At 43.8% G+C, this 7,500-nt stretch overlaps 1 protein-coding gene across 1 annotated transcript in view; it reads right to left on the bottom strand.

Moving 5' to 3' along the window:
* Hsd11b1 (hydroxysteroid 11-beta dehydrogenase 1) overlaps positions 1–2,003 on the bottom strand; it is a 51,601-nt gene extending 49,598 nt beyond the window's left edge. The window contains exon 1 of the mRNA XM_035445690.1: positions 1,558–2,003. The gene's annotated coding sequence lies outside the window, so the exon portion shown is untranslated. The remainder of the gene's footprint in view (positions 1–1,557) is intronic.
* Positions 2,004–7,500: the final 5,497 nt, after the last annotated feature.

The raw sequence follows: 7,500 nt of genomic DNA, 5'->3' as shown, positions 1-7,500 counted from the left end.
CCTTCCACATGAGGAAGAGGTGTCATCCATCCAGTGCTCCTGGAATACAGATGAAAACGATCTTCCACACATGAAGGCAGCCACTCCCACTCAGCATGACCGATAGCCTGCCCCAGAATTGCCCACCCTTGAGGGTCAGCTTGGCAATTCACTTGTCCTTATCTCCACCCATTCCTATCAAACATGCTTACTTTTATGTATCAGATTTAAGACAGCCAAGAGTAGATTTACAAAACCTATAAGACAAGACTTAATAATAGAGACAAAAAGCAAACTGAGAAGCCAGGCTGTGGTGGTGCACGCCTTTAACCGCAGCACTCGGGAGGCAGAGGCAGGTGGGTCTCTGTAGGGCCAGCCTGGTCTACAGAGTTACAAGGAGAAACCCTGTCTCGAAAAAACCAAAAATAAATAAATAAATAAGCAAAGGAAAACGAGTGGTTAAACGGCAGAAGCATTAGCCAAGTGGAAGACTTCTAGCTAGGTGTGGGGCACATGCCTTCAATCCTCATGCTTGAAAAGCTGAGGGAGAGGAACCCTGCTCAAGGTCAATCTGGCCACACAACTGATTTGATGCCTGTATCAGTTACTTGTCGGTTGCTGTGAGGAAACAGAATGGCCAAGGCAATCTGTAGAAGGAAGTGTGTATTTAGGCTCAGGGTTCTAGACGGATGAGCGTCCATGATGACAACAAACAGTAGGCCTGGGGGCAGGAACAGAAGCTGAGGGCAGGCATCTTCAAACACAAGCAGGAGGCAGAGAGCTCAAACGGGAAACAGGTAAGGCTTTATACCCTCAAAGCCCACTTCCAGCAACACACTTCCTCCAGGAAGCCTTCACCTCCCGAACCTCCCCACATAGCATCTCTAACTGGGGGTCAGATGTTCAGAACCCTGAGACCATCATTTAAACCACCACAAGGCCATACCGGATTACTGTCTCAAACAGGCAGTGAACCTCTGAAGCAAAACAAAAGGTCGAGTGGACTACGTACATATACCAAGACACAAGTTGAATTAGCTAATAACATGCTCCCCACCCAAAGTGTCAAATGCTCTTATGCAGAGATGTCTGTTTGGTTACTCAGTGGGGGCGCCTCCTAAACAAAACGTCTAAGGATCTTACATGTGAAAGTCTGGATGTAATTATCAGAAAGTGCACCCCTAAACCGACTAGTAGAACTCAGTTTACTCGTTGAGATTTAATAGCCCAGATTAGAAATGAAGACAAATAGCATTTAGGCACAAGGGACCCAGATAATATGCCATGTGGTCCAAGGGTCCTCTGAAACACTCCCAAATGGGCAGACTCTCCAGGATTGTCAAAGAATGTGAAACCATCATTTGACGTATGAAATAAAGTTTAAAGGTGAGTGGCTTACTGTTTACAGTGAGGATGAGCTCTACTGATCAGACTACTGGGTTTAACAGTAGAACCCTTTGGAAAATGGGAAAGTTGGTCACAGGTATACCTTTCCAGGCTCAAGTGGGTCTGCTGGGTGTTACTTGTTCTGATATGATAGCAAAATGCTTGACACAAGCAAGAGAAGAAATGGCTTACTTTGGCTCGAAGTTGGATGATGCAATCCATCTTGGCAGGGAAGTCTCTGGAGCAGGAGCAGGAGCAGGAGCAGGAGCAGGAGGAAGCTCACTCAGAGTCAGGAAGCAGAGAGGTGAGTGTCAGTGTTCTGCTGGCTCTCTTCTTTCTCTTTTATACAGTTCTGGTCCCCAGTCCACCTCAGTGAACAACCTCAAGACTCCCTCAGGGACAAGTCCAGGATGTGTCTCCTGTTCTGTGGTTATAAAACCGATTTGTTGTGGACTTGCATTCTCATCGACTCCCATTAAGTTTCAGTTTGTTTCAGTGCCTAGCTCTGTGGTAGGTCTTTCTCGTTGTACTTTCTTTGGACCCCCTCCCCCCCAAATAATGACACAGAGACTTACTATTGATTAGAAAAGCTTTGCCTTTAGCTTAGACTGTAGGCGTGTTGTCTGTAAACCTGTAACGGTGGCCACATCCCTTTGGGTGTGGCTTCAGACAGATGGGCGTGGAAAGAGGGAAGCTTGAGGCGTGCCTTCTGTTTGCACACTCTGGTGGGTCAGTGGATCTGGTAGGAAGGGCAGAGAAATGCTCCTGTGGTTCTTTTTTTTTTTTTTTCTGTGTGTTTACCAATAAACACCCATTTATCATTTATCTTGGGTCTAGTGAAGTCATTACAGCCTTGCGTTCAAGGCTTGTTTCCAGCTAGCTTTTATAACTTAAGCTAACCTGTTTCATGGCTCTCTACCCCTCCCCCATTCTGTACTTCTGACTCCCTCTGTGTCTCCCTGGTGAAATCCCCTGTGCCAGATTCTAACCTCTCCTCCATAGCTATTGGCCATTCAGCTCTATATTAAACCAATCAGGTGTCTTAGGAAGGCAAGGTAAAATAGCGACACATCTTCACACAGTGATAAAATACCCAGAAGCATTTTTCCTTTTTTTTTTGTCTAAATAAAAAGGAAAGATTTTCAACTCTACTAGAGTAAAATTATATACATTAAGAACAATTATCAGGTAAGAATTACTTTTGCAATGTCCAGTCCCTGTATTTGGCAAATTTGAAGAAATTACTCTGTTATCTATCCTATCTTGATGAGCCCAAAGTTTTATACCTAAACCACTTTCTTTCTACCTTGTATTGCCATCCTAAAAATATCTTTTTAGACCTTAAAAACAATTTCTTAGATAAACAACTTGAGCTTTTATGTCCCTTAACCTTATACATTTTACATCTCTTTTGTAAGTTTCTTTTTTAAATTTGGTAACAAAGAAAATGGTATAGTAGTCTAATCCCATCAGAGACCCAAGAAGGATGTAATATTGCCTGAGTAAACAGGAGGTACAGAACAAGCAACTTCCAAAGCTATAGAAATGACAGAAAGAGCTGGCTGTCTGGACAGCCACCCAAGGTTCCTCTGCAATGTTGGGGCATCCATTTTCAGTCTACAGTCCTAGCCGACAGTTATTTTCTGTGAAGCAGGAATTTGGAAGGACTGTCCCATCTTGTCTTGGCAAAGTTTGGCAGTTGCCGTCTTTTGTGTCCTGCTTTTCCAATTTGGATAGCATGCTATCAGCAGTCAAGGCAAGGGCAGTTTCTTGCCCAGTGGCTAACTTTGGCACAATGAAAGCAAACTCCATATGGAGGTTCTTCAATGCCCATCATCTCTGAAATAGATTGGTGCTGCCAGGAGCAGACATGTCTCACTGTCATTAAAAGCCTTATGTTATTAAAACATCTTAAATGACACAGTCTGTAGGTCTCTGAAGAGTTTTAAGGCCATCTATCTATCTAAAATATGTTTCTGTTTGACCTTGAAAACATTCCTATCATGGCAACATGTTTGATTATTACAGATGACTAACTCCTAACCTGCATTTCTTGATTATCCTAAATAGTTTATAATAATAGCTTTCAAGGAACTAGAACTTCACATTATATTTTAAATGAGCTGCATAGGTACAATACCTTAAACAAGAGTAGAAACACATATACAGTATGTTATAACAAAAATAACCTTAAATTTGTATCAATATATACAAATCCACACCAATGTAAAATATTTGAGACTAGTAGTTGCCTTTTTAGTTTAAAAGTATATTTAATATTCCTGCCTTTTATCCCGTCATTCTTTTTTTTTTTTGAGACAGGGTTTCTCTGTGTAGCTTTGGAGCCTATCCTGGCACTCGCTCTGGAGACCAGGCTGGCCTCGAACTCACAGAGATCCTCCTGCCTCTGCCTCCCGAGTGCTGGGATTAAAAGTGTGTGCCACCAACGCCCAGCTATCCCATCATTCCTATACCCCCTTTTTTTCTTCAAAAAGAGATCCCTGAATCTAACCTCCTTTGCTTAGTTTCCTCCCTGACCATTACCAATAACAACTCACAACTAACCCACTCCAAAAAGACAAACATGTATAACCACCTACCCCACCTCTTGGGAATATGCTTATCATGTTCTCTAGGCTGCTTCCTGTTGTGAGGGGGTAATGGCATCTTTGGGGACCCTGAGAAAATTGGGATAATGGAGAAGTCCTGGGAGAGCTAGCTGTATCATTTGTTGTCAGTCTGTCTGTAATGAGAAAGTTCGGGGCTTATCTGAAGGTCTGGCTGGAGCAGTCTATGAGGCTGGACCATCTCAGCTAGCAGTTTTGAAGTTATTCTGGATGCAGATTTTTGAGGAAACTGTAACAGGCATTCTGAGAGTCTGGATCACCTAGGCTACTTGCCTTCATTGGTGTCTGTTCCCCCTTTCCCCCTGAAAACACACAAACTTTGAAAGGTAGCATACTTACCTTCATTAACAAGTGTGAATGTACAGTGTGCACAAGTCAGCTAAGGATGATTTTCTGTTTTCTGTTTGAGCAGGTAAAAGGCATTTGTCAACTTTATAAGTCCATTTGGACTGCGTAGCCAAACTGAATATAAATCCGTGAAAGGACAGCATGTAATAATTAGTCATGAGGACTCCGTAGCCAACAAGATTTATCATGTCTCATCCAGTCTCAGGAACTGTTCCCATAGCAGAGAGATCAGCATATACATCACCTATCTTGTAGTTTTTTCTTCTTTTCTTCCTTTATGTCTGCAATCAAGATTTTTAAGAGGTCTCCTCCAATTAAATCTGGTCTTTATTAATTTTGAAGGAATTCATAGCTTTTTGTTTCCTATGGAAGCAAAAGCATAACCTCTCCCCCAAAGGAACACATTTCTGGACTTCCACTCTAAAGTCACGACATCCTTATTGTCTGTCTGTCTGTCTGTCTGTCTGTCTATCTATACGTTTAATTTAGTAGCTTTTTCACAATCCAATATTTTTCAGCAGCTATTGTTTTTTTGTTCGTTAACATTTAAAAGTTTCAAAGTTAACAAAGCTCCATATAGGATCCAGACTCCTCGTGTATTTCCCATCTTTATGTGACTTATTCTTCTTGTATTACTTTACTCTTTCTTTAAAGACTTTTTATTTTTAAACTATTTTTGTGACTGTCTTTATTATTTTCTTTAGCACCTAAGCATATTTTCAAGCATACTATACCTATTTAGAGGTTTTCTTAGCCACGTGAACCAAAGCTTAAACTACTAGGCTACCTGCCATGTGGTTCTACTTAGCTCATGGCACTGGTGGCTGGCTTTGACCCCCCCTTGGGTGGGCGAGAGCCAAGCCTCATGCCCCTGGGCCCTGTCTGGGAGTCACATTTACTCACCCCGGCTCTGGGAAGTTCCTGGGTTTGTGCTGCGGCAGGCATTTCTATCTAGAATCCCATTCTCTCTAGGATTCACCTTTTAGGTGCTCAGCTGCTTAGTGGGGCCTCTTAGAGGAACTGTGACTCTGGACACCACAAGTAGGGGTTCTGTGTCCAGGGCTTTTTTCAGTTTTCTCAAACCCTGTGTTTGGGTGTATGGGCCTTGGCCTCCACGTTGGATGCCAAATGTATCAGGTCTTTATTGTCGGACTGTTTTGGATCACCATCCCCCAAATAATGACACGGAGACTTATTATTAATTATGCCCTTAGCTTGGGCTTGTTTCCAACCAGCTCTTAAGTTAACCTACATTCTAAATTCATTAAGTTCATCTACATTCTGCCACATGGCTCTCTACCCCTCCTCCATTCTGTACTTCTGACTCCCTCTGTGTCTCCCTGGTGAAATCCCCCACACCAGATTCTAACCCAGAGTTCCTACCTCTGGCTGGAGGTCCCGTCTAACCTCTCCTTCCTAGCTATTGGCCATTCAGCTCTTTATATACCAATCACGTGTCTTAGGCAGGCAAGATGAAACAGCGACATGTCTTCACATAGTGTGATAAAATATCCAACAACTCTTTCCCATTCAGTTTCAGTTTTCTTGAGTCCCTGGCTCCAGTCTGGTGAATTATTATTATTATTATTATTATTATTATTATTATTATTATTATTATTTATTAATCTTGACTCTGCTATGCTGGCCCTATGTCATCAACAGAACCAACAAGCATTCCTCTGTCATCTTTCCTAGGTTAGTGTTAACAGTGCCAAATAGAATAAGACCAAGAATAGTTTTTGTCTCTGTGTGGGGTAAGGGGCTTGTTCGGTTTGCCCATGACCAAATGTCTCAGGAGACCACAGAAAAACTTGCTTCTGTTGTGATTAAGCAACCTCTTTCCCTCTGTGAGCATCGTTGTGGGACAAATCTGCTTCCCCTGCTGAGTGCAGCTGAGACACTAAATCAAATGTCTATGGAATTGTCACGATTTCCAAACCTCGATGATTGGTGTGAAAATGAAGAAGACATGGTCCTTCCCCTCAGGAAGGTCATGATACTAGGGACAATGCCTTGAGAGGAAGGTCTGCTAGCATGGGCCAGCAGGAGACTTAGACTTCACACGTGTAAGATTCTGAGGGCTGAAAAGATTCCAGCAACTCAGGCTGGCAGACTGCACGGTGAAGGGGAGAATCTGCCAGAGACGTTACACTGTGTCCTGGATGAGTTAGTGTTATCTGCATGCTTGGACAGTGGTGTTTTTATACATAGCCAAACCCTCTGAGGATAGACACAACATAACCTTCACACACACAAAAACAGCCAGAGCACATAGTTTGATACATAGTTTACAGATGGGCAGAAAATTTGAAATCCTCAGAGGACTGAGGTATATTTTCCTCAGAGATATTTAGAATGTGGGTGTGAGGAGATGTTATTATCAAAGAGAGAGAGAGAGAGAGATTATCAAAGGATAGAAAAGGAACCGGAGGATACCAGTGTCCATGCTGGGCGGCCTGCAAAGGCAGACTAGAGGTAGACAGAAGCTGGGTCACAAACCGCTAAAGTCAAGTAGGAGTTTAGTGTCTGGCACTTTCGGTGGAGGAACAACAAGGCAAGAGGTACTGCGGGGGACCAGGCTGTGAGGTGATGTAAGAGATGAGCTAGGCAAGGTGTTGAATGGGTAGAGGAGCAGTCAGCCCGTGGAAGAGGCATCTGGAAGTGACTGAAGGGCTGGACTGGCTGAGCTCCAGGCGGCTCTGGGGCCATTAAGGCTGGACTCTGCCTTAACCCAGGGTCAAGTATCTGCATTTGGAAACAGGAAGAACCCTGGTGTCACTGACATGCTTTCCGCCTGAAGCTTCCAACATGTCCTTTCTTTCGTTAGCCACCCACTGCACTTTCCTTGGGGATGTTAAGGAGAGATTTTAGGGAGAGCTGACAGTTGATCAGAGCCAGAAGCACCACCAGGGGTTTGAGACCCAAATGGAATGGAGGTGTCTGTGTGTAAGGGTAGCTTGGGAGGATGGAGAGTCAGGGTCACGTGCTCACAATCTGGTCAGAGTAGGTGACATTAAAGATCCTGGGGGAGTGGCATCAGGTTGTCCTCTAGGCCCTGAGGGTGGGGGTGGGGGTGGAGTGGGGTGGGGAGGGGAGGAGTTGCCTCTGGGGAGTCCCATAGCCTTACTAAATCAGCTGTTGGCACTCTGTCAGCTCTGAC

Source organism: Cricetulus griseus, chromosome 5, assembly GCF_003668045.3.
Source record: "Cricetulus griseus strain 17A/GY chromosome 5, alternate assembly CriGri-PICRH-1.0, whole genome shotgun sequence".
NCBI classification, from domain to species: domain Eukaryota; kingdom Metazoa; phylum Chordata; class Mammalia; order Rodentia; family Cricetidae; genus Cricetulus; species Cricetulus griseus.
Note: the sequence above shows the minus strand (reverse complement) of the source record. Positions and strands in the feature narration are given on the sequence as shown.